Source organism: Salvia splendens, chromosome 17 (genome assembly GCF_004379255.2).
Source record: "Salvia splendens isolate huo1 chromosome 17, SspV2, whole genome shotgun sequence".
Taxonomy (NCBI): domain Eukaryota; kingdom Viridiplantae; phylum Streptophyta; class Magnoliopsida; order Lamiales; family Lamiaceae; genus Salvia; species Salvia splendens.
The window spans coordinates 23,208,856-23,236,663 of record NC_056048.1 but is presented as its reverse complement, the minus strand read 5'-3'; the positions used below and the strand labels follow the sequence as shown (position 1 = coordinate 23,236,663).

Here is a 27,808-nt window from a genome sequence, read left to right as displayed (position 1 = left end):
CAGAGAACCAAATTTGTGATAAAGCGAATTTTTGACCATTTTTTCAACCCAAAAAATGCATACCAGATCGCAGAGTACCCGTATTCCTGCCCGTGAGAACCAGGAGGAAGCCAATCCACCCCATAGGTCTGGAAAACAGCCTAGGGATAAATCCCCCACCAGTTCTCATGGCGGGGGAACAAGCCGCTCCAAAAGCCGTCACACCGAGTCTTCCCAGCAGCCCGATTTGAACGAGGCTGTCAAGCTGTTTTTGGCTGAAAAGCAGGAGGAATTCTTAACCTTCCTGCAGAGAAGCCAAAAGCAGCCGGAGGCGAAAACGGCGGATTCTCCCTCTTCCTCCATGCGAGACAGTCACTACCGCAGTAGTGTCATGTCTTCCAAAAGAAAGAATCCTCGGTACCGGAATCACAGGAGAACTCCATCTCCTCCATACCGAAGAAATGTCGGGTTCGCCATGTACGGAGCATTGAGGACTCCGTTCTCGGACGATATTACCCGAACTTCCCTACCACAGAATTACCGAACTCCGTCGATAACCTATGACGGACTCGTGGATCCTCATGACTTCCTGGGACGCTATCAGTATAATATGGCGAACCAAGGTCTCAATGAGGTCCATATGTGCAAGCTGTTCCCCGAGCTGCTCATCGGGAACGCCAGAAGGTGGTTCGACAGCCTTCCTCAAGGCAGCATTAGATCCTACCGAGATCTGATGGATGCTTTCCACAGGAGGTTCTTTCAGAAAGCGGAAGCCCGGAGTACTTCGGCTCAGCTGCTTTCTATACGTCAAGGTCGCGACGAAAAGATCAGCGACTTCCTGACGAGATTCCATAAGGAATGCCTACAAGTAGATAATCTCAATGATCTACTTGTCATTTCGGCATTCCAAAATGGAATCCTGCCCGGAGCTCTCTACAGAAAGCTCGTGGAATGCAGTCCGCAAACAGCTCAAGAGATGTGGGACATTGCGGACCAGTTCTCCCGAGCCGATGAGGCAGACCGTCGAAAACGGTCTTTAGACAGCTCATCTAGAGGAGACGAAAAGAAGCCCGATCATAGCGATCAGAGGCTTCCTCGCCGAACACCTTCCCCATCAAAGGAGGGATAGCGGTCATCCGAGGTGATCAAAAAAGAGCAAGTGTGTTCGCAGATTGCGCTTAAAAGTGCCGAGCAATCAGTTCGGCACCATCAAGCATAGCAATCACAGCAGCCGGAGTCAGAGACAGGCGGAATGACCGAAGTCACACCGGAGCCGAACTCAATGGTGTACGGCACTGAAGCCGTGATTCCGGTTTAGATTGGCATACTCAGTCCCCGAACTCAATTTCTCCTCAGAAATGAATGGTGACGGACTGAGAGCCGAACTAGATCTTGCCGAAGAAAGAAGAGAATTGGCCTGCATAAAAGCAGCCAAGTACAAGGAGCAAGTAGCCCGGTATTACAACCAAAGGGTGAAGAAGCTGCAATTTCAAGTGGGAGATCTCGTCTTGAGAAACAACGAAGTAAGCCGAGCAGAAAAGCTGGGCGAACTCGAACCCACATGGGAAGGTCCATATCGGGTGTCAGAAGTCCTCGGCAAAGGGTCTTACAAATTGACTCGTGTCAAGAGCACAAGTATCCCGAACATGGTGCGTTTCCAACCTCAAAAAGTTCCATTTGTAAGAGACAGTCCGGTCAATGTGCTTTCTTTGGTTTGCTTGGTCTTTATTTGTCTCTGTGCGTTTTGTCTGTGTGTTTTGTCTGTTTCGGTGCGTGTCGTCTCTTACAAATGTTACTGAGGTATCTTGTTCTTCGAAGGCTGATCCCCTTCTTAGAACATATACAAGCCAACGATTGTGCGTCAAAGCTTCTAAAGAGGATACAAGACCACAATTCAGCTTAAACAAGCAGTTCGTCCGAAACGAGCTGCAACAAGCCAACGATTGTGCGTCAAAGCTTCTAAAGAGGATACAAGACCACAATTCAGCTTAAACAAGCAGTTCGTCCGAAACGAGCTGCAACAAGCCAACGATTGTGCGTCAAAGCTTCTAAAGAGGATACAAGACCACAATTCAGCTTAAACAAGCAGTTCGTCCGAAACGAGCTGCAACAAGCCAAAGATTGTGTGTCAAAGCTTCTAAAGAGGATACAAGACCACAATTCTGCTTAAAAATCAAGCACTTCGTCTGAAACGAACTGCAACAAAAGTCCGATTCTCGCGATAAAACTTGCCTGAATTAGGACAAGGGAAAGTCCAATCCATGCGATAAAACTCGCCGAATTAGGACGACCAAGTTCGGTCAAAGCAGTTTACCTCATAAGACCGAGGACGACCATGTCTAGTCAAAGAGGTTTACTGCATAAGACCACTTCGGTTAACTGGGAAAGTCCGATCCACGCGATAAAACTCGCCGAATTAGGACAAGGGAAAGTTCGATCCCGGCGACAAAAATCGCCAAATTAGAACACAGACCAAAGACGAGTCCGGTCAAAAGATGTTTATTTCATCCGACCAAAGACGAGTCCGGTCAAAGATGTTTATTTCATCAGACCAAAGACGAGTCCGGTCAAAGATGTTTATTTCATCAGACCAAAGACGAGTCCGGTCAAAGATGTTTATTTCATCAGACCAAAGACGAGTCCGGTCAAAGATGTTTATTTCATCAGACCAAAGACGAGTCCGGTCAAAGATGTTTATTTCATCAGACCAAAGACGAGTCCGGTCAAAGATGTTTATTTCATCAGACCAAAGACGAGTCCGGTCAAAGATGTTTATTTCATCAGACCAAAGACAAGTCCGGTCAAAGAAGTTTACTTCTTAAGACCAAGGACCAAGTCCGGTCAAAGAAGTTTACTTCATAAGACCGAGGACAAGTACGATGAAATTTTTTCGCTAAGCTGTAAATACAGTGTTAGAAGCGAAAACAAAATTTCATTTTTCAAATCTTGTTCGGCATACAACTCCGCTACCCTACAAAATGGCGTTACGCTATTACAAAGGACTATTCTACTGTCCAGGGTTGCTGAAGTTAAGCCACCTATCTGCAAAATCCTCTGGAAGCCGAGTTCGGTTGTTCCGAGCAGATGAAGAATAAGCAGGTCGACGAGATGCTATCCTCGACCCAACGCCTCTTCCCCGAGCCCGAGAAGTCCTAGCACCTCGGCGATGAAGAGTCTGCAATAATCATCTGCTGATCTTGCTCGCTCATAGTCACAACTCCTCGGCGAATTTCAGTCCGTCCCTGCCTTGACGATTCCGGTTGCTCCTGAGCCCGTTCTCGTCTTGACGTTTCCGACTGTTCCGGAGTTCGTTGTTGACTGGGAGTAGGATTTTGAACAAGGGAACCAGAGGTTTGATCTGGAGTGCGAGCATCTGTTGGCGCGATATGCCGAAGGAATCTTTCTATGGAGGGGCGCCGAGAAAGAACGATGTTGTACCGAGAAGCCCAACGCCGCAGTGATGTCACAACTTGTTGGCAAGCCGGGCTCTCCAGCACATTGTTCATACGGAGTACATGATATTCCTCCCACAGTTCGTCAACTCGACTCTGAACATCTGATATGGTCATTCCCCCGCGCACACGGATGTAATCCTCGTACGCAGTCCTCTCAGCAATGGTCGTGTTCAGCTCGGCCTCCAGATCATTCTTTTCGGACTCTAAGTCCCTATTATCGGCCTCCAGCTTCATTGAACGAGCCAAGAGTTCGTCATTCTTCATCTGGTCAGCTATAGCTCTTTTCTCAGCTTCGTCTAAAGCCGAAGAGTACAGCCGCTTCCAGTGAAGTACCTCCAGCTCCTTGAGAGTTAAAAATACAAAGCAGCTACGTCAGTTCGGCATTCCAGCTTACCGAGCAGGTAGTAAACCACAACAGGAGTAAGAGAGTACGAAAGGCTATACGAAGACACAAGAGCAGAAAGAAGAATTTTTTCATTCATAAGAAAAAAAATTTTCTATACAAGGAGGGCTTCAAGGCCATTTTACATAAAGGAAGAAACTAAACTAAGAGAAGGGAGACGAAATCATACTTCGCTAGCTTCGTCTCCACCTTCTCGGTGAGGTTCAGCTTCCTTCTCCTTATCTGCTTCAGCTTCAGCCTCTGCCTCCTTGCTCTCCCCAGCCTGCTCGGCGCCACCGTAGCCGATCTGCTGCGTCTCCTGATCGGCTTCCTTCTCTGGATGCCCGGCCCGCTCGACTTCGGCCTCCCGCTCCAGCGGCTCGGCCTCACCCTCTCCGTTGTAAGTCGAGGCGGGTGAGACGGGTCCCACGGAGGCAAAGATAGCCTCCAGGTTCTCGTCCCGATCAGCGCGACAACTCCGGACTCGGTCTGCAGAAAGCAGGACCGAGGATGAAGCAAGCTCCTCAAGGAGCGGCAGATTCTGAAGCCGAGCTGCTATCTCTCGGCTGTACAGAGGCAGCACGACGTCGGCCCCCTGCTCGCCCTTATCGGCAATTAGCCTTACCAGACTACCGACAAAAGCCGAGAACTGGCTGCTCAAAAAGAGTTTCTCCGTGTAAACACGGAGAGCCTCCCCCTGGGCAACCACGGCGGCAGCATCACTCCGTTTCGTCTGCTCTCGCTGGATGACGAGCTGGTTTTTGGCAAACTGAGCTTCATCCTGGGCCGAAATCCTAGCAGCTCTGGCTTTCTCAAAGTTTGCCTCGGCCTGCTCGGCCCGGGTGACAAGCAGCCGCCAATTTCCTCTGCATCTCAGCATAGTCGTTGGACGCTTTGGAGAGTTCGACGGCGACGAGCTTGGAGAGCATATCGTTCCTCTGAAAATGGATAAGGAAAAAAGTCAACAGAGGGCACCAAAAATACAGGACAGAAGCCAAGCCAAAGAATCAAGAAGACAATTCACCTCGGCGAAGTCCGTGGGCCATAAAAATGGCTCACAGATATGCTCCGAAGGAGGCGCCAAGACCACGTCTTTCTCGGGCGCTCTCGGGGGCTTCTGGGTCTTCCCCTTCCTACTTGCCGAAGTCGACTCCGGCTTCTTTGGACCCGAAGAGGTCTTTTGCCTCTTCGGATTCTTCTCGGCATCAGGCGCCGAGCTGGTAGCCTTCTCTTTCTCCGGCTCCTCAAGCTCGGAGGACTTTCGGATAGCCTTATTCAGCATGAACACTGCCAAAAAGCAAGAAAACAAGGTTAGTTTTCTTCGTTAAAGCAGTAGAGCATAAAGATAAAGAGAAATCCTCACCCTCGGCCTCTTCGTCCGAAGACGAGATATTGAACACGAGGTCGCCCTTGACGAGCTCAGTTTCCGAATACTGTTTCCTAATCATAGGAATCTTATTGAGCTCGCCCTCGAGCTCGGCCAACGGTTCTAACCGAGGATGGGGAATCACGGACTTCGGCCTTCTCCAAGGAAAGCCCGGAGCCGAAGTCCTATTATAAAAAAAGAAACGGTTTTGCCATTTCGGCCACTTGGTTTTGCAGAAGGCCCTAAAAGGCTGTAAGGGGATCAAGTAAAACCAAGATCCCTTCCTTTTAAACTGGAAAAAATTAAGGATTGCCCTCAGAGACAGATCCTTATCTAGCCTACGCAGTTCGGCAGCAAAAGCCGATAAGTGCCTCCAAGAGTTCGGAGTCACCTGACCTAAAGGGAGTTGAAAAAAATCGAGAAGCTCTACAAAAGGTGGGGGAAGAGGAAAACGAAGCCCGCATTCTAAGCAGGCTTCGTAAACGGTGGCATAACCCTCCGGCGGGTCGTTAGCCCTATGATCATCGTCGGGAACCACCGCCTTCCCCCCAGGTAAAAAATACTTCTCGTGAAGGGATATCACAGTATCCTTACTCAAGATACTGTGAAAATACTCTACGGTCTTCTCCCCGGATTCTTTCCGGCTAGAAGACCCCTTATCCCCTTTCCTACCGCTACCCGACACCGAAGAAGAAGAAGAAGACATTTTTCTTACTTTTTGAAAGTGAAGAAAGTCTGAAGAAGCTCTTGAAAGCGGAAGAAAATTTTTCGAGAAAGAGAGAGTATAGAAGACGCAACAGCAAAGGTGTTCAAATGAGGAAGAAAGAGCATATTTATCAGATTCGGCGAAGATTTCAAAATCATCGCACCGTTTCGAATCCCACCTTTTCAGGATTCAACGGCCGGATTTTACTGTCGCATTTAATGCAGTCACATGCAAGGCACGTCCCCTGACGTCAGCCTCCCCCGTACCTTTATCCAGAATGCCGAAGTGACTCGCTTCGCCGAAGTGATTCACTTCGTCTTTCGGGGGGGGTAGTGATGGGGTACGAACTAAACAAGCCCAACAGCAGTGACGGCCCATCAGCCCAAAGCCCAAGGAAGAGTATGAGTTCGGCATTACCAAAGAGTTCGGAGGAGTTCGGCATTACCAAAGAGTTCGGCCTCAGCCTACAGCTCGGTAAAAGCCAACCAATCAAGCTCTGCTCTCAGGTCGGCATCAAGCTCTACTCTCAGATCGGCAACCAAAGCAGTTCGGTCTCAGTATTCGACCGAACAAGGAGTTAGTGGACCCATGCAGGATTTCCACAACTTCCAACACACCCACTACCACGTGGCGTCAACTCAGGCCACGATCTTAGGCCATGACCTACACGACATCCACGACTTAGGGTGGTGATGCAAGCCACGATCTTAGTTCAATATATAAATAGAACTTAGATCTGATAGAGAGAGGTTAGAATCTCTCTAGAGAAATAATCATATAGCAAGTCTGTGTTGTAAGCTGTAATTCGCAGATCAAGCAATACAAACCTGCCCCCATTTCTCCCCGTGGACGTAGATTTACCTCAGTAAATCGAACCACGTAAAATTCTCTGTGTCGTAATTTATTTTTACGAACATTCATCATCATCAAAAATTCGCCGATTCATCAGACATCTAATTTATTTATGAACAATTAAAAGACAAAGCAACCGCTAAAAATCACAACAATCCACACTTAAGTCGGCCCCTAAATCTAGGGGTGAGCATTGTTCGCTTTTTTGCCAAAACCGAACCAAACTCGAAAAACCGAATTTAGTTAAAAATCCAAACCGAACTGAATCCAAAAAATCGATAACTGAATTTCAAAAACCAAATAAACTAAAATTTTCAAAAAACTGAAAAACTAAAAAAAATAGAATATAAATATATATAATTTATTTTATTTTATATATACTAATAGAATATAAATATATACTCCATCCGTCCCACTTTAGGAGTCCCGATTTACCATTTTTGGGTGTCCCACTTTAGGAGTCACGGTTGGAATATTCCATAAATGGTATTAGACCCCACATTCCACTAACATTTTTCCACTCACATTTTATTATAAAACTAATATGAAAAAGTAGGACTCATATTCCACTATTTTTTTTCATCAACTTTCTTTTATATTTCTTAAGTTTCGAACTCAACCGGGACTCCTAAAGTGGGACGGAGGGAGTATAATATAAAATTAATAAAATATATATAATACATATTATATAAAATATATTAACAGAATATATATTTTATATATGATATAATATATTAAATTAATAGAATAAATATATATAATATTATATTTAAAATATAATTCGGTTTTTTGGCTTTTTTTTGCCCGAATCGAACCGAATTTTTTGTATTTTTAAAACCGAAAAAACCAAATCGAATTTCAAAATTTCGGTTTGGTTCGGTTCGGATATTCAGTTTTTGATTTTTTGCTCACCCCTACCTAAATCGGTAAAACATTATACTCCTTGTGAGATATATTTAAGTAAATCCTTACACATTTGGAAAGTTTTTATCAATTATTTTCTCACCCCATTTGTTAGTGTATTGGTTGTGGCATACATTTAATAAATTAATCATGCACATTTAGGGAAGTTTTTATAAGTCTTTTCCCACCTCATATCGCTATGTATTTGGAAATAGGATTTTCTCACCCCATTTGTTAGCGTATTCTTTGTGGAATACAATGAGTAAATTAATCATGCATATTTGACGAAGTTTTTATAAGGCTATGTTTGGGACATGAAATTGGAATTAGAATTAAATTGGAATTAGAATTGGAATTAAATTGAATTGAATTGGAAGAAATTGAATTCTAATTCAATTCCAAATCCTATGTTTGGTAAAGTGAAGTAATTGATATGAAGTTGAATTTGAATAATTTGTGCACACACACACTGTACACACACTATACACAAAATACACACTCACACACACTTCACACAAAATACATATACTATACACACATAATACACACACTTCACACATTTCACACACTACACACATTTCACACACTGCACACAATTCACACACTTCACACTACACAAATTTCACACACTACACACACTGAAAAAATTTCACACATTTCACACACATTTCAAACATTTCACACACTACACACATTTTACAAATTTCATACACTGCACACATTTCACACACAACACACATTACACACTCTACACAAATTTCATACATTACACACACTAAACAAGTTTACACACTACACACATTTCACACATTACACATAGTACATAAATTTCACACATTTCACACAATACACACACTACACAAAATACACACGCTACATACATTATACCCAAAAGTGCATGTAGTGTGTGAAGTGCATGTAGTATGTGTAGTGTGTGAAATGTGTGTGTGTAGTGTGTGAAATTTGTGTAGTGTGTGTAGTGTGTGTAGTGTGTGAAATGTGTGTAGTGTGTGAAGTGTGTGTAATGTGTGAAATGCGTGCAGGGTGTGAAATTTGTGTAGTGTGTGAAGTGTATGAAATGTGTGTAGTGTGTGAAACGTGTGAAATGTGTTTGTGTGTGTAGTGTGTAGTGTGTGAAGTGTGTGAAATGTGTGTAGTGGGTAGTGAAGCTATCTAATTTGGAATTCCAATTTTCTTCTTTTGATATGGAATTCAAATCATGGAATTGAAAATTTTGGAATTATAATTCAATTCCAATTCTATACATTTTTGTTATACCAAATAATGGAATTGCCTCCAATTCCAATTCCAATTCCATAGCTCTAATTCCATGTTCCCAAACACACCCACAGTGTTTACCCACCTCATCATATCTCTATGTATTCGGAAATAGGCTTCCCACACGAGGGAAACTTGTAGATTAGTACTATATAGAAAGTTATGATTATTTAATACAAAATGATTGTCTAGTTGGACCAATATATCTAACGGATAACTAAAAGTCATTAGGTCATCAATAACCCCGGCCCGGTTTCAGGCCCCAAATCCCCTCCACGTCATCATTCCTCTACAGTTGCGGCCCTGGCCCAACTGCTCTAACCCTGCAGGCCACAACTCGGGCCGCAACTAATAAATGACACTATTCACAATTTCAACCTATTTTAAACGTAAAATAAAAAACGCCGGAAATTTATAACACGAAAAAGTTAATTTTGATCAAAGATTGAAAATTACAACATAGAAATTTTAAAATACAAAATAAAAACGATAAAAAACACAACGTCAATGCTGGAAAACGTTGGTGCGAGTCCAAATCTCTTCGATTAGATCGGCTTGGAGGCGAGTGTGTTGTTCCTCTTGGCGCATCGCAGCTGACCGGGCCATGACATTACGGATGTCGGGAGGAAGGCCCTGCACGGGCGGGTCGGTGACAACGTAGTCACTCCCGGTGCTGGCGAGCCGATCGTCGCTCCACAAAGTGACATTATCTTCCTCGTCCTCAACGATTATGTTATGCATTATGATACATGCATACATGATGTCGGCGACTAGTGACCGCTGCCAACCACGGGCCGCTCCCTTCACGATAGCCCACCGTGCTTGGAGGACTCTGAATGCACGCTCGACATCTTTCCGAGCCGCCTCTTGCCTTTGGGCAAACAATGCCCTCCGATCCGTTGTCGGACATGTGATAGTCTTCACGAACACGGGCCATCGAAGGTAGATCCCGTCTGCCAGATAGTACCCCATACTATACCGACTGTGGTTGGCTGGGAACTCTACGTTCGGCGCTCGCCCAACACACAAGTCGTTGAACAATGAAGTCGTTCTTGGACCCCGCGACACCAAAGAAGGCATGCCAGATCCACAATCGTTTGTCGGCAACGGCCTCCAACATAATCGTGGGATGTGTGCCCTTGTGCCCGCTAGTGTATTGTCCTTTCCAAGCCGTTGGACAATTCTTCCACTGCCAGTGCATACAGTCGATGCTTCCAAGCATCCCCGGGAAGCCATGGGCCAACTCGTACATGTCGACCAGCTTCCTAACGTCGTCGGTCATTGGCTTTCTCAAGTATGTATCCTAGAATGCTTCGATGACTGCCCGACAGAATCTAGCTAGGCACTCCCATCCAGTAGGCCCGCTTACATGGAGATACTCATCGAACATATCTGATGTAGTTCCGTAAGTGAGTTGACGAATGGCAGACATGCATTTCTGCAACGTCGATATACTTTGTCGGCCCACAGCATCAGTTGTTTGGCAGAAATACGTGTCACGAGATACAACTGCATTGACAATGCGTAGGAACAAAGGCCTTCGCATCCGGAACCGGCGACGAAACATCTGATCACTCCATCGCGGATCTCTAGAGAAATAATCCGTGAAAAGCCGCAAGGCAGCTTGTTCACGGTCTCGGTGAATATACATCCGAGTACGTGGTACCCGGATTTGTTGTTCGTTCCAAGCTTGAATAGCAGCTTGGTAGCGTTCTACTTCGTTGTTGATTTCTTCTTGGATTGCCGGTACCGCCTCTGCTAACAACCGGGACATTTGAGATTCGAATAATCTTTGACGAGGAGGCATTTTTTCAAATTCTAGGAAGAGATTTGAAGTTGAAATGAAGTTGAATGTGTATGAAAATGGAGGAATGGAGGAGTATTTATAAAAAAAAATTTGAATTTAAAAAAAAAAAACAAAAATAAATTGCGGCCCGGCCCGAAAAAGAAATAACCCTGGGCCTGGCCGCATTGCATCACGTCCAGCACCATTTAACGCATGGCTGAGCCGGGCCGCGGGACGGTCTCCAGGCCGGGAATGCGGCCCAGGCCGTGACGCTCTCCCGTTTAACGCGTGGGACGGGCAGGGACTCGCGATTTGCGGCCCGACCCGTAGCGTTACCGATGCTCTTAAGGTTCAAAAACCCGTTCACTTCTGACCACAAGTAAACAAAATCATATACTATTATAGCTAGTTATAACTTTTGCATAATAATTGAAATATTTCATAGGGTTTAGAACATTTTAGAGCCTAATTTATAACATTGCTTACCTAGACATTTATAATAAGTAGATAGTCTATAAAGATCTATGCAATCAGGAGCTTGGGAAGGAGGCGAAGAGCATTCTTCTTATGCATTGTGATTCCGGGCAAAATCTCAAAATCGATATCCTCTTTCTTCATTCCAACTGGCAATTCCCAAGCAAATTTGCACACAACATTTGCCAATGCAAGTTCCATCTCAGCCATCGCCATTCCAATCCACAGACACCTTCTTCACCCGAATCCAAAAGGGATCAACTCTGGAGTCTGGCCCCTCGGATCAAGGTCCGACTCCAAAAACCTCTCTGGCAAGAACTCATCCTCGTTTTCCCACATCGCGGGATCTCTTGCAATAGCCCAAAGATTTACATACGACGTACTTCCACCTTCGATTTCATAACCATTTACACTATATTTCTTGGTCATCTCTCGTGGTACTAAAAGTGGAGCCAGTGGATACAACCTCAAACTCTCCTTCACAACTGCCCTTAAATACGAAAGTTTCTCCATGTCTTTTTCATCGATCAATTTTTTCTCTCCGAACAACTGCCTTATCTCCGCTTGCAATTTCTTCATCAACAAAGGCTTCTTCACCAACGCTGCCTTCGCCCACACTAACGCAGCTGAAACCGTGTCGCTGCCTCCGGCTATTATATTCTGCAAACAAGGCTACAGTAGTCATAATATGTTCACTCAAATTAATTAACCAAATACAATATTCATTACATTAATATACATACCATTAGTAGTGCTTGTCTAAACATATTAGAAGATACACTTTCCAAGAAGAGAAGATTGTAGAATAATTCTAAATCCCTAATCCCTTGATTGATACATAATTGATTACATTACTAATTGTATTTCCATAGTTAGATACAATTCATGCCTATATAACAAAGGCTGTAAATCAGTATGAAATAGATAAAAGAAATATATCAATCTTCTTCTTTCAATCCTTTTTCGCCATTATGCACTATCACAGGAATTCCACCTCTCTCGATCACCATCATTAAGATGGTATCGGAGCAGGTTTATCCCGGGATCGAGACTCAGAAAATTATCATCATAGTCTCGGTACCTTTCCCGACCTTTTAAGACCTGCAAACAAACAACCACCAAAATGTCAGACCGTGGTTCCGAAACCCTATCCAACAACAATCAATCAATAACCCTCTCAGCAGAGCAATTTGCTGAATTCTTGAGACTGAATGGGTCTCAAAAATCATCAAACCCAGAGCCTTCATCCCATCCAGAATCATTAGGCGAAGTGCACATCGCCACCAAGCTCGATGGGGATAACTACCCTCTATGGGCGAAACTGATGAGACGGGCCATCGGTGGGAAAAAGGCTGGCCTCTCATATCTCTGGAGTTCTAGACCCACCACTACCGACTGATCCGACATACACCCGATGGCAGCAACGAGACGACTGCTGTTTCAACTAGATCATCAGAAATATTGACGCCAGCCTCGTAAATCCCAATACGCAACGACTCACGACTTATGGGAAAGTCTAGCCACTACGTACGGGACCAGTGCGGACCAGTTCCAAATTTCCGATATACACAGGCAAGCCTACAGCCTGAAACAGGGAAATCTGTCATTAGAAAACTTATGGCAGAAACTCCAGGATTTGTGGATCTCCATCGATACCCGAGATCCAAATCCTATAGATACACCATCCAGTATTGAAAAGTACAACCAACACATACAACGACACAGATTATACCAATTTGTGTGGCCATTGGATGACCGGTACGACAAGATTAAAAGAGAGATACTAAACATGGATCCAATACCAACCGCAAGGAAGGCTTACGGAATGGTAAGGCGCGAGTATGTCAACGAGAGACTGATGAACCCGATATCAAAGGACCAGGAATCGGCGTCGAACTAGGAGTGTTCGATCGAAATCGAAATCCGCCGCCTCCACCGCCTTCCAAAACCTACCGACGGGAAGAGGACAAAAGCAAAATGGTGTGCACCCACTGTGGGGGAAAGAAACACACGAAAGAATCGTGTTTTCACCTCCATGGATTTCCGGAGTGGTGGGAGGAGATGAAGAAAGCTCGACAGAACCGAGGAGGCTCAAATCGGAACAGCAGCTACGGGGGTAGTGGGAGAGCAGCAGCAGCCGTAGCGGGAGGAGACCGAGTTGCCTTCACCGACTCTCCGGTGGGTAACATCGGTTCACCATCCACAAACAGCGGCGAAGGCAAAATCAGGGCAAATGGATGAGAAAAAGCCGTAACATCAGCGTCTGTGGCGAGATCGTGGTCGGAAGGTATGATATTACCGATCACACACGCCGTCGGCGGCGAGGAGAAGATGGCGGAAATGTCTAGGGTTCCCACAGGCGGTGAGGCGGCTAGGGTTCCTACCCCAGCCGAACCCTCAAATACACCCCCTTCTTTCACTAAATCCCAAACCAACCCCACATTAAACCCAAAATACCACTACCCACCCAGCCAGCAAACCCCTTCTCACAAAACACCCCAGCAGTCCATAAAATCCTGAAATTTACCCAAACTTTCCCAAAATTATGAAACACACCCCAGACTTCTCCAAAATTACAAAATACACCCCATACTACCAGAAAGTCGCAAATTAGCCCCCATCTTTCTCAAATACACCCCTCAATACCATGTAAAAATTCCTACGACACCCTAGCTTGTTCCTCTACACCCACATCAGGCCCAAAAGACCCCCATTGGATCTTTGACTGCGGGGCGACCGACACAATTTCCTATGAAGCCTTCGATTTCTTATCCATATCCGGTTCCAAAAAATCCTATGTCCAAACCGCAAGTGGGGACCTAGAACAAATTCAAGGGGCATGCACAATCAATATTTCACCCACTTTATGCCTCTCGAATTGTCTTTATGTTCCATCCATGTCACATAAGCTCTTGTCTATTAGTCACGTAACTAAGGAGCTTAATTGTAAACTACTAATGCAACCCCAATTTTGCATGTTGCAGGATATCAAGACCGGGACGATAGTTGGGTGTGGCACTGAGCGACACGGACTGTAATATGTGGACGAGATAGCCCAACAGAGTACTGCAATGATGCTCACTCACGGACAGACCGACAGACAGGCTTGGTTGTGGCACCGTCGGTTAGGACATCCATCTATGGGATATTTTCGTCTTCTTTTTCCACATTTAGTTACTTCTATGAAATCTTTCCAGTGTGAAACTTGTGTGTTGGCTAAAAACCATAGACATTCATTCAAGTTGAACAATACTCGAATGAATACTCCTTTTGCTTTAATACATTCTGATGTGTGGGGTCCGGCTCCTATTAATGGGGGCCAAGGTTTTAGATATTTTGTGTTCTTTATTGATGATTACTCTCGCATGACATGGATATATTTTTTGAAAACTAAGTCCGACGTTGTTGATAGGTTCATAGACTTCTATAATCTTATCCAAACTCAGTACAATCAGAACATCTAAATTCTTAGGTCCGACAATGGGGGTGAATTCATCAATACTAGAATGCAAGACTTTTTTAGAACCAAGGGGTTAGTTCATAAAACATCATGTGCCTATACTCCAGAACAAAATGGGGTAGCGGAGAGGGAAAATAGATACATTCTAGAAATTACGCGGGCTCTCCTAATTGAGTCCAAAATACCGAAATCCTTTTGGCCCGAGGCTACGGCAACTGCAGTATACCTCATGAAACGACTAACCACTGGAATCTTGAATTTCAAAACACCTCTGGACATTTTTTCAAACCACTTCGAAATTCCGTCAAACTTGTCTCTAGAACCTAGGAGCTTTTAGCTCTTCTTCATGGGTTGACACTGGCTATGCAGTTCTCCTCGCAGGTTTGGGTCGAGATGGATGCGGCAGCAGTGGTTGCGGTGTTCACTTCAGGACGCGGAGGAGCGGCGGATGTGAGACACCACATGGCTCGCATTCGCACTTTGATCTCACAGCTGCAGGTCATGTTCTCTCACATCTATCGAGAGGGCAACCGAGCAGCCGATTTTTTGGCAGGTAGGGGGGTCCAGACCCCTGCCATCACCTTCTTTGATGCAGATTCAGCGCCTCGGTATTTGAAGTCGCTCGTGAGGATGGACCAGTTGGGCTATCCGAACTTCAGATTCAGATATCGAGATGGATGACTACTTCACATGGTTCGTGGTTTTGATTTATGGTTTTTTGTTTTCCTTGGGATTTTGCCAACTTTTGGCCATCATCCTTGTTTTTATTTTGATGTATTGCTTTGTTATGTTTGTTTTCTCGTTAGTTAGATGGTTAGTACCCGGTCTGTGGGGATACCATAATAGCTTTGTTAGCTCTTGTGATTTGTATCTCTCGTGCGGACCGAGTCACTTTTGGGCTTGGTTGATGTATGTTCTTTTGGTGTTTTTGATATAGACAGGTTGGGGGTCCGCCTTAACCCCTCGCCGTGATGGTGTTTGAGAAAAAAAAAAAAAAAAAAAAACCTAGGGTGTTTGGTTGTTCAGTCTTCGTCCATATCCCAAAACACGAACGTTCCAAGTTCGACCCATGTGCCCTTAAATGTGTCTTTGTTGGCTATGAGAAAAATCAGAAAGGGTATAGGTGCTATGACCCAAAGACCCGTCGAATGCACACAACCATGAATTGTAATTTTGTTGAAGGGGAATACTTCTATAGCCAATCTAGCGGTCAGGGTGAGACTCAACCTACAGACGATAGTCCAAACACGGACCAACTAAATTGGCTACCTATATCCAGAGCTGACCCAGGAAACCAGTTGGGGGGGAGTCACAACCAAACCTGTCACAAACGTTGGTCCAACAGAGAAAGCTAGCAGCACCGCCAGGCCGTCACTTCCAGTAATACAGAACGCATAGCAAATTGACACGAACCAACCATCAACCCCGTCTTTGATTCCTGAGGTAACCAATTCCAATAGTGAAAATGTATCTTTGGTGAACATTGACCACGATAGGAACACTGGAGAAGAACGTGAAAACAGTGAAGGAGATGGAGATGCTGGAAATCCATACGAATTACCTCCAAGGAATACTAGAGGAGTACCTCCTCGAAGATACTCCCCAGACTGGAAAGTAAGAAAGGCGAGATATGCAGTGACAAACCTTGTGCAAGGCCAAATGACAGAAATGGCCTGAGCATTCGAAATTGCACTATATGAGGAAGAAGAAATACCACAAACATTCCAAGAGGCAGTAAAATACAAGTACTGGAGGGAAGCTATGAAGAAAGAAATAGACGCCCTCCTTAAGAATGGTACATGGGAAAAATGTACTTTGCCTGAAGGAAAGAAGCCAGTCGGATGTCGGTGGATATTCACCATTAAACGAAGAACAGATGGTTCGATCGAGAGATACAAGGCGAGACTTATGGCGAAAGGACACACTCAAGTGTATGGAGTGGATTATGAGGAAACCTTCTCCCCAGTGGCCAAGTTGAACACTGTACGAGCCTTACTGACTGTAGCAGCAAGCAAAGACTGGCCCCTACATCAGTTCGACGTTACAAATGCCTTCCTTCATGGCGAGTTAGAAGAAAAACAAAGAGGTATATATGGATGTTCACCCAGGATTTTCTGAAGAGTTCAACAAAGGAGAAGTCTACAGACTAAGGAAAACACTATATGGACTAAAGCAATCTCCACGGATTTGGTTTGGAAGATTTTTGATAAGGTTCCTTGTGAGGGAATCCTTCCATGTGCCCAAGAAATACCCAAAGTAGTGTTTGATCTCACTTTTTAGTTAAGATAAACAAAGATAAGTTGAGCTAGCCACAAAAACCAGGCTCAAAATGGATTTTGATGGAGAGAAAAGAGGTGAGAAGAAAGTGTAAAGAGGAAGGAATCCTCTTTGGGAACCTATGACCTCCCTCAAAAAGATAAAGGCAATCCTAGGCTACTTTCACCCAAAGCAAATACTCCATTGGCTCCACATTCATGACTACACAACCATAAATGCATACCTATACTTGATCTAGTCTAATAAACATAAACCAAGCAACCCACAATGTAGGAATTTGGATAAAAATCTCACAAGGGAGATGCTCTCAAAGGAGTCTTCAAAATAACATTCATCAAAGTCTGCCCACTAAAGTCTTACAAAATGGTATTTATACCTAGGGTTGGAATCCCAAGACAAAGGGTTAAAACATAAGAAATTCGGCTACAAAAGTTGAATCGCCCGGCCGGGCGTTTTGGACATGTGAATCGCCCGGTCGGGCGAATTCTCTGGACTCGTCGCGGCTTTGTCAAACGCCCGGTCGGGCATTTTGGGAGGGTGAGTTCGCCCGACCGGGCGAACTCTCTGGAATGTGGACGACACTCAGCGCACAAACGCCCGATCGGGCATTTTGGAGGGGTGGATTCGCCCGACCGGGCATTCCGTCTACCTCCTCCATTGCTCTCCCGATGAAGCTTGAAATGCCCTCCCGAAGCTTTTGTCTCATAGATCTCGTGACGGGCCTCCCGGGCAGCTTAAGGGGAGTCGTGGTCGGGCCAGCCCGGGCCGTGGACCTCTCGTTCGTATCATCCTCTCCCTCTTGAGAAGGATTTGTCCTCAAATCTGGGCCGTCCCCTGCAAAATCAAACGGGCTCAAGTCAGCCACATTAAAGGTACAACTCACGTTATACTCACCGGGAAGATCAATGATATAGGCATTGTCGTTCACACGCTCTAGGACCATAAATGGGCCATCCCCTCGCGGGGCAAGCTTGGATCTTGCTTTGTCGGGAAAACGTATTTTCCGAAAGTGTACCCACACCCAATCTCCGGGGTTGAACAACATTTTCTTCCGCCCTTTGTTCACCCTTTGAGCTACTTGTTCTCCCATCTTGCGGATTCGTTCTTGCACTCGAGTGTGCAAGTCTTGCACAAACTTAGCTTTCTCCATCCCACCTACATCAACCATATAAGACAAAGGCAAATCGGCCGTGGACAAATCCAACTGGGTGAGAGGATTGAAACCATATACAACCACAAAAGGGGATTGTTGGGTGGTGGAATGTATGGTCCTATTATAAGCAAACTCGGCTATAGGCAAACATTCTTCCTAAGAAGCTTTATTTTCAAAAACCAAGGCACGGAGAAGAGTACCCAATGAACGGTTTACAACTTCCGTTTGACCATCCGTTTGGGGATGTGCGGTGGTAGAGAAAAGGAGTTTGGTACCCATCCTACCCCAAAGTGTTTTCCAAAAGAAACTCAAAAATTTGACGTCTCTATCACTTACAATAGTTCTTGGGACCCCATGGATTCTTACAACCTCCTTGAAAAATAAACTAGCAACGAATTTGGAATCACTTGTCTTCCGACATGGAATGAAGTAAGCCATTTTGGAAAACCTATCCACCACCACAAAGATGCTATCATTTTTTTGAGGAGACATTGGGAGACCTAGAACAAAGTCCATGGACAAGTCTACCCAAGGATGTGTAGGAGTAGGCAAAGGGGTGTAAAGACTATAATTGTTAGATTTAGACTTGGCTTGCCTACACTCTAAGCAACTACTACAAAACTTTTCAACATGCTTCTTCATGCAAGGCCAAAAGAATGCTCACTTAGTATGTCAAAAGTTTTAAGCAACCCGAAATGACCCATTAGGCCCCCTAGGTGAGCCTCCTTAATCAACAAATTTCTCAAATAGCATGAAGGTATGCACACCCTATTCTCTCTAAAAAGATAGCCATCCAACTTATAGTATTTATCAAAAGCACCTTTTTCACAAGCTTCGTAAATAGAAGAAAAGTCATGATCATGCTCATAAAGGTCTTTAATAAACTCAAATCCAACATAATTGGAGGCACACATAGCAAGCACACGTTTTCTCAAACACACGGTATCACTCATAAAGCACCATCATGCAAGGTCTCAAAAGGTTTCCTAGAATGAGCATCGGCCACCACATTGTCCTTTCCCTTCTTATACCTATTGACATAGGGAAAAGTCTCTAGGAAAACACTCCATTTAGCATGTCTTTTATCAAGTTTATGTTGCCCTCCTAAGAACTTAATAGACTCATGATCCGTGTGTATCACAAACTCCTTGTGCATCAAGTAGTGTTGCCAATTCTAAAAGGCAACGAACTATAGCATACAACTCGTCGTACGTGGGGTAGATCAATTGGGCTTGATTTAGTTTTTCCGAGAAATAAGATATGGGCTTACCCTCTGGCATGAGAACTCCCCCAATCCCCACACCACTTGCATCACACTCAATTTCAAAAGTTTTATCAAAATTAGGGAGTGCTAGTAAGGGAGCATGTTTGAGGTCATTTTTCAAAGTATTAAACGCTCTCTCTTGCTCCTCCCCCCACTTAAACTCAACATTTTTTTTACAAGGTGGTTCAAGGGTGAAGCTTTTGTGGAAAAATCCCTAACAAACCTCCTATAGAAACTAGCAAGGCCATGAAAAGACCTAATCTCACTCACATTCCTAGGTGTCGGCCATTCCCTAATGGCTTTTACCTTTTCTTCATCTACCCGCACTCCGTCCTTTCCCACAACAAAACCAAGAAACACAACTTCCTCAACACAAAAAGTGCATTTAGGTAACTTGGCATATAAAACATGTATTCTCAACACTTCAAGCACATTCCGAAGATGACTAGCATGCTCTTCAACACTACGACTATAAATCAAGATATCATCAAAATATACCACCACAAATTTCCCAATAAAAGGACGAAGCACATGATTCATCAAACGCATGAATGTAGAAGGGGCATTAGTTAAACCAAAAGGCATCACAAGCCATTCATACAAGCCAAATTTGGTTTTAAAAGCAGTTTTCCATTCATCTCCTTCTTTCATGCGAATTTGGTGATATCCACTAGCCAAATCAATTTTAGAGAAACATATAGAGCCACAAAGGTCCTCTAACATGTCTTCTAACCTAGGTATAGGGTGTCTATATTTGATGGTGATTTTGTTAATTGCCCTACAATCGACACACATCCTCCAACTACCGTCTTTCTTAGGTACAAGAATGACGGGTACGGCACAAGGAGATAGAGATTCACGAATTAGATCTTTGGCAAGGAGTTCCTCGACTTGCCTTTGTAGCTCTTGTGTCTCATTGGGATTCGCCTTGTATGCGGCCCGGTTTGGGAGTGATGATCTCGGCAAAAAGTCAATTTGATGCTCGATCCCCCTCATGGGAGGGAGTTCACTCGGGAGTTCCTCCGGGAATACATCTTCAAATTCCTGCAACACACTTTGGACAATCAAAGGACACGGGTCAGGGTTAGTAGCTAAGCACAAATCCTTACGGACCATGAGTAAAACGGAGAGGTGATTGTTTAGTGCCCACCCAAGGTCGGTTTTACTAGCTAACAAACATTCATTTCCCTCTCTTGTTTGTGGGTGCTCTCCTTTGGACGTTTTTATTTTTCTCTCCCCACCCCCACTCTCACTTGGCTTTTTTAGCTCACATTCTTTTACTAGCCTTTTTTCCTTATCTCTCTCTTTCCTTTTGTAGATGTTGGCTAGCCTCAAACACGACACTGGGTAGCAATGGCTTCAAACGAACCTTCACCCCGTTGAGCATGTAGAAATACTCATTCGTGAAGCCATTTTTGTAGGCCCTTCTATCAAACTCCCATGGCCTCCCTAGCAAAACATGACATGCCGTCATAGGAATACATAGGATTTCTTCTTCAACTTCCCCAATCTTCAATGGAACTTTGCATTGAGCCTTCACCTTCAACTCCCCGGAATCCCCTAACCATTGCAATTTGTAGAGGTTTGGGTGTTTAAGTACCTTCAATCCCAACTTGGCCACCAACCGGTCATACACCACATTTGTACAACTCCCTCCATCTATGATGACCAAGCACGTCTTGGACTTCACCTTACACTTCATATGAAAGATGTTGCACCTTTTCTCCTTATGCTCCTCAAGGTTGGGTTGTACATTGAGCATTCGGAGTACAACCATCGCCCTTAAGGGTGTATCTTCATCATCGCCACTAGAAAAAGCTATGTCGGTGTCCGGGCTCACTTCTTTAGTGCCCACACCCTCCCCTTCTTCTTCATCTTCCTCACTATACACGCTACCATCTTGCCTGATAAGCATTACCCGTTGGTTTGGGCACTCACGTGCATAATGGCCATACCCCTTGCACTTGAAACATTGAACCTTCTTGTCTTCCATAGGGGCTATAGCTTTAATAGGCTGAGTACCCGGTAAAGCTTTCACGGTCGGTCTCCCTTGGGTATTTGGATTAGCCGTGTTTTCTACCTTCTTGCTGGGAGCGCTCCACTTGCTAGTCCCCGTCCCTCCGGTTTGGCTAGACGCCCATTTAGCCCGGCTAGAAACCAACTCCTTACTTTGCCTCTCAAAAGTGTCGGCAAACCCAATCACCTCATTCATGGAAATTCCCCTCAATGTTTCCACTTGCACCTTGTGCTTCAAGTTGATGTTAAGACCATGGATAAATCGATCTTGAGTCGTCTCTTCTCGCTCCTCCACCCCTCTTTGCTCATCAATGATAGGAGTTCATAGTAGTACTCCATTACGCTCTTCGTCCCTTGCTTCAAATCTTGAAACTCCCCTCGAAGTCGGAGGAAATAGGACCTTGGTACAAAGGTAGTCCTCATGAGCTCACACAACTCCGCCCACGATCCCACTTCTTCTCCCCTAACCATCCTTCTCCTCCTCATCGTATCATTCCACCATGTATCCGCATTGCCACGAAACTCGGCTATAGCCACCTTCACCTTATCACCTTCCGAAATGTTATGGAGTGAGAAAATTTTGCCCATTTGGGACTCCCATTCCAAGTAGGCTTCGGGATCAAACTTGCCGTGGAACTCGGGAAATGTGTGCTTGATAGATTTGGTGGGATCATCATACCTCGGCTCCGTCTCCGCCTCCTCATAATTTCTATTCCTTCTATACCTACCATCCCACCCATGGTGCCCCATGTTTCCATTCCCTCGTCCGCCCATCATGTTCCCAAACCTACCATTCCTATTCCCATTCCGTCCTCTTCCTTGTCCTCCACGCCCCCCATGATCGTACCAACCATAGGGTTCTTCCTCCCCATTACTCCCCTCGGAGGCATCATGATGTGTGTGATTGCTCCTAGGGGTGTTTGACCTTGATAGTCGCAAGGCCTTCAAAGCGTTGAGCTCGTCGTGGAGAAAAGTTTTGTTTTCATGGATGGATGCTTGGTTCTCCTTGAGTTCCTTCAAATCCCCGAACATAGCATCTTGAGTGACATGCATTATTGTTTGGCCTTCTTTTAGATCCCTCAAATCCGTCATAATTTTTTCCATCAAGCTTTTCAACTCATCCCCCGCCACACCAAGACTCGTGCTCGCACCCGGTTGCGGATCCCCCATCGTGGTGGATCTAGTACGAGGTGGCATTCACAATGGTACCTACAATAAGAAATAAAAATAAACTAGGATCTAGTCCTAGGGGTTAGTAAAATCCACACTCACACACACAAGAATGGGAGATTTTAGTAAGAACTCACTTCTCAATGGGTAATCCCACCCCCAATTCACTCACCAATGTCACTCGGAACAAGGCTTAGAATATAGTGAGGGCTAGGTTCACTCACTCTCAATATCCAACTTCCTAAATGCAAGTGCTAAGACAAATCACTCAAGGTATACACATAGGCAATATAACCAAGCAATTAAAGCCAATCAAGCATGTGAAAGTAAGGTTCAATACCTAAGGAAGTTAACAAACAAACTTAGTTGAGCTGAAAATTTATGTAACTCTTGGTTGATCTTTAGGAATTTTTTTGATATGGCTACCCAACCCCAAAATTGATGAAACTTAGTAGATAACAAGATTAAAGGGTTTAGAATGAGGGAAAAATATCCCCAATATAGCAGGTTTTCGAGAAGACCCTAGATTTTACGTTTTCCCCAAATCTGTCAAACTAGGGCACAAAACAGGGCAGCAACTTCACACATTAATTTGACCTATCAAATGATGGAATTTTTGGCTGAGATTTTTCAGGAAATTAGTTCATATCTGAAGGTTCATGCACACCAAAAATCAGCTCAAACCTACAACAATTGACCAATAAACAAGCAAAGACTAAAACAAAAGAAATAAGGAAAAACAAGGAAAATGAAATTTCATAGAGGTTTAAAATCAAACACTTGGTAGGCACTTAGGCTCTAGATACCAAATGATAAGGTTCCTTATGAGGGAATCCTTCCATGTGCCCAAGAAATACCCAAAGTAGTGTTTGATCTCACTTTTTAGTTAAGATAAATAAAGATAAGTTGAGCTATCCACAAAAACTAGGCTCAAAATGGATTTTGATGGAGAGAAAAGAGGTGAGAAGAAAGTGTAAAGAGGGAGGAATCCTCTTTGGGAACCTATGACCTCCCTCAAAAAGATAAAGGTAATCCTAGGCTACTTTCACCCAAAGCAAATAATCCATTGACTCCGCATTCATGACTACACAACCATAAATGCATACCTATACTTGATCTAGTCTAATAAACATAAACCAAGCAACCCACAATGTAGGAATTTGGATAAAAATCTCACAAGGGAGATGCTCTCAAAGGAGTCTTCAAAATAACATTCATCAAAGTCTGCCCACTAAAGTCTTACAATCTGGTATTTATACCTAGGGTTGGAATCCCAAGACAAAGGGTTAAAACATAAGAAATTCGGCTACAAAAGTTGAATCGCCCGGCCGAGCGTTTTGGACATGTGAAATCGCCCGGTCAGGTGAATTCTCTGGACTCGCCGCGGCTTTGTCAAATGCCCGGTCGGGCGTTTTGGGAGGGTGAGTTCGCCCGACCGGGCTAACTCTCTGGAATGTGGACGATACTCAGCGCACAAACGCCCGATCGGGCGTTTTGGAGGGGTGGATTCGCCTGACCGGGCGTTCCGTCTGCCTTCTTCATTGCTCTCCCGATGAACCTTGAAACGCCCTCCCGAAGCTTTTGTCTCATAGATCTCGTGACGGGCCTCCCGAGCAGCTTAAGGGGAGTCGTGCTCGGGCCAGCCCGGGCCTTGGACCTCTCGTTCGTATCAATTTAGTCAGGCGATGTTCAAACATGGATTCAAGCAAAGTCTTTCTGATCATACACACTTCACAAAAAGGAGGGATGGCAAAATGACGTGCCTAATCATTTATGTTGACGACATGATCATCACTGGAGACGATACTGAAGAAATCCAGAGTCTAAAGGAAAACTTGTTCAAAGAGTTCAAGATGAAAGATCTAGGAGCACTAAAATACTTCTTAGGAATAGAAGTGTTGAGATCTAAGCACGGAATATTCCTAAGGCAAAAGAAGTATGTCCTCGATCTACTGACAGAAACCGGTCTTCTCGAGTGTAAACCTGCAGAAACTCCAATGATCCCCAACCATGGATTAAAGATGGACGAAGGAGCAGACCTCGCAGATAGAGGAAGGTACCAACGACTTGTGGGAAGACTGATCTATCTCGCGCACACAAGGTCTGATATTACATATGCGGTTGGAGTAGTGAGTCAATTCATGCATCGACCGCAAGCCAATCATTTGGAAGCTGCATTGAGGATAGTGAGATACTTGAAGGGAACTCTTGGCTTTGGAATATTCCTACAAAAGGGGAGTGACATGGAAATCGATGGATACACCAATGCAGATTGGGCAAGTAATCCGGTGGATAGAAGATCAACAAGAGGGTACTTCACCTTCGTTGGGGGAAACCTAGTAACTTGGAAAAGTAAAAAACAATAGGTTGTGGCCCTTTCCAGTGCCGAGGCTGAATTCCGAGGTATTAAAAGTGGATTGATGGAGATTCTATGGTTAAGAAGATTGTTGACAGAACTTGGCTTTGCGCCAACACGGAAAAGTCGATTGTTCTGCGACAACAAGGCGGCAATAAGCATCTCCGAGAATCCTGTGCAACATGACCGAATAAAACATGTGGAAGTTGATCGTCACTTCATCATGGAAAATCTTGACGGAGGTATACTGACAAAAGCAGTTCACCCGAAGATCTTTAAAGAAATTATGGGCAAGTTGAGTATCGGAGATACCGTTGCTCAACTTGAGGGGGAGTGTCAAAACATATTAGAAGATACACTTTCCAAGAAGAGAAGATTGCAGAATAATTCTAAATCCCTTGATTGATACATAACTGATTACAGTACTAATTGTATTTCCATAGTTAGATACAATTCATGCCTATGTAACAAAGGCTGTAAATCAGTATGAAATAGATAAAAGAAATATACCAATCTTCTTCTTTCAATCCTTTTTCGCCATTATGTACTATCACAGGAATTCCACCTCTCTCAATCACCATCGTTAAGAGTGCTTTGATGTGGACCAAGGTAAGCTCAAACGACGTCGTTCCATTTTCTTTAATCCGTAGCAATATATCAATGATGTCTTCACTCCATAGATTTCTGGCTATTCGGATCCATGTGCTCTTCAATCAGTTCTTCATAGAAAGAATCCATGTCATGAAAATTCTTTCCAAGCTTTTTATTCATACCAAGCAGTCTATCAATCCATCGAAACCAAGGCAAGTAATCCTCCACAAAAAAACCTTCAAGAAGCGACTGCGTTTCGCGGAGAAGATCAAAGAAACGGTTCTTTCCATAGCCTTCATCTCCGTAGGTCTTCTCAAACACAACTCTACATATAGAGTTACTAGAAAGCGACATCATCGTCTCGCTCAAGTTAACGACGGTGGAAGGCGAGGTGTCTCTAGCAATCTTCGCCATCATCTTCCGCATTTCATCTTTGAAAATAGGCTGAGATGATTGAACTTCCTTCGCGCTAAACAGGTGGATGACGGAGATCTTCCTCATCTCCCTCCACACTTGGTTGTAGGGCGAAAATGCGACGTCTAGGCCGTTGTACGTGAGCCTCTGCAGGGAAACAAGGAGCGGTAGGCTGGAGAAAAAGGCGTCGTGTGATTTCATGATCTCTTTCACGGCATCTGCAGAGGAAATCACAACGACTGGCCGAAGACCGAGCTTGAGGGACATGATGGGGCCGTACTTGTTGGTGAGGCGGCGGAGATACGTGTGCGGAGATCGGCCGTCGAACTGCTGTAGAATCCCGATTAACGGCAGCCCCCGTGGCCCCGATGGGTGGAGTTTGGTGGCATGTTTATATATTTATGCTTGTAAGTAGAAGATGATAATTATTGGGAGAAGAAGAAACATAATGTTTTGGGTAGTTTGAGAATTGAGATAGTAATGTTTTGAAAAAAAACGCACAATCGCCATAAAACTATATAGTGTGATACAATTACTTGATAAGATTGTCGACTGCACGTACACATCCGATATATTAGCTATATATGCAAACTATATAAGTACTATCCTATAGTGATATAACTAATTGATAAGATCGTCGACTGCACATACATATCCGATATATTAGCTATGTATGCGACTACATAAGTATAATACATATAATCAAAATTTATCTAAACAGTACGTTATATTTATATATATATATATATATATATATATATATATATAGGGATGTATTCATTTCCTTTTTGCATATTTCCTCATTTTTCCTTCTTGATCTCAGCCCCACGATTTTGTCATCCGACGGTTAGATTGGTGTCACGTGTCATTTAATAATGCATATTTTCAGTTGAATAATGCACACCGACTAATAATGCACCATTATAGTGTAATAATGCATATGTTCAGTTGAATAATGCACACCGACTAATAATGCACCATTATAGTGTAATAATGCAGATCATCTGGACCGTTGATGAATGAGATCTAACGGCCCATATTAAGAAGGATAAAGTATCTAAGGGATGAATAGGAGAATAACGCTCCCCTATATAGATATATATATATATATATATATATATATATATATATATATATAGAGAGAGAGAGAGTTGTGATCATATAATAACCCCCAAATCCCGTAATAACTCTATAACCAAATCTGAACCACACATATTTTCTAATCTTGTAGCTGAGATTCAAACTTAGCTTTCCTTCATAAAAAAGGCACAGAGGGTAAATATGTCATTTCCCTCATTTAATTTCTGAATTTTGCTCATGATAAAATGATAGTTTTGCCGGATAGAATGATACTCTGAGTTGATAAAATGATAGTTTTGGCCAGATAGAATGATACTCTGAGTTGATAAAATGATAGTTTTGGTTAGATAGAATGATACTCTGAGTTGATAAAATGATAGTTTTGCCGGATAGAATGATACTCTGAGTTGATAAAATGATAGTTTTGGTTAGATAGAATGATACTCTGAGTTGATAAAATGATAGTTTTGCCGGATAGAATGATACTCTGAGTTGATAAAATGATAGTTTTATTCCTGTTTACATTTTAATAATCCCACTTTGCTCAATCAAAATTCTGCGTTTTGGCCAGATAGAATGATACTCTGAGTTGATAAAATGATAGTTTTGGTTAGATAGAATGATACTCTGAGTTGATAAAATGATAGTTTTGCCGGATAGAATGATACTCTGAGTTGATAAAATGATAGTTTTGGTTAGATAGAATGATACTCTGAGTTGATAAAATGATAGTTTTGCGCCGGATAGAATGATACTCTGAGTTGATAAAATGATAGTTTTATTCCTGTTTACATTTTAATAATCCCACTTTGCTCAATCAAAATTCTGCGTTTTGAATCGGACCCT

The 27,808-nt window shown here is 43.8% G+C and overlaps 1 pseudogene; it reads right to left on the bottom strand.

The window, feature by feature from the left end:
- Window positions 1-11,229: 11,229 nt before the first annotated feature.
- Window positions 11,230-26,329, bottom strand: LOC121774657 (annotated as a pseudogene).
- Between the last annotated feature and the right edge of the window lie 1,479 nt (window positions 26,330-27,808).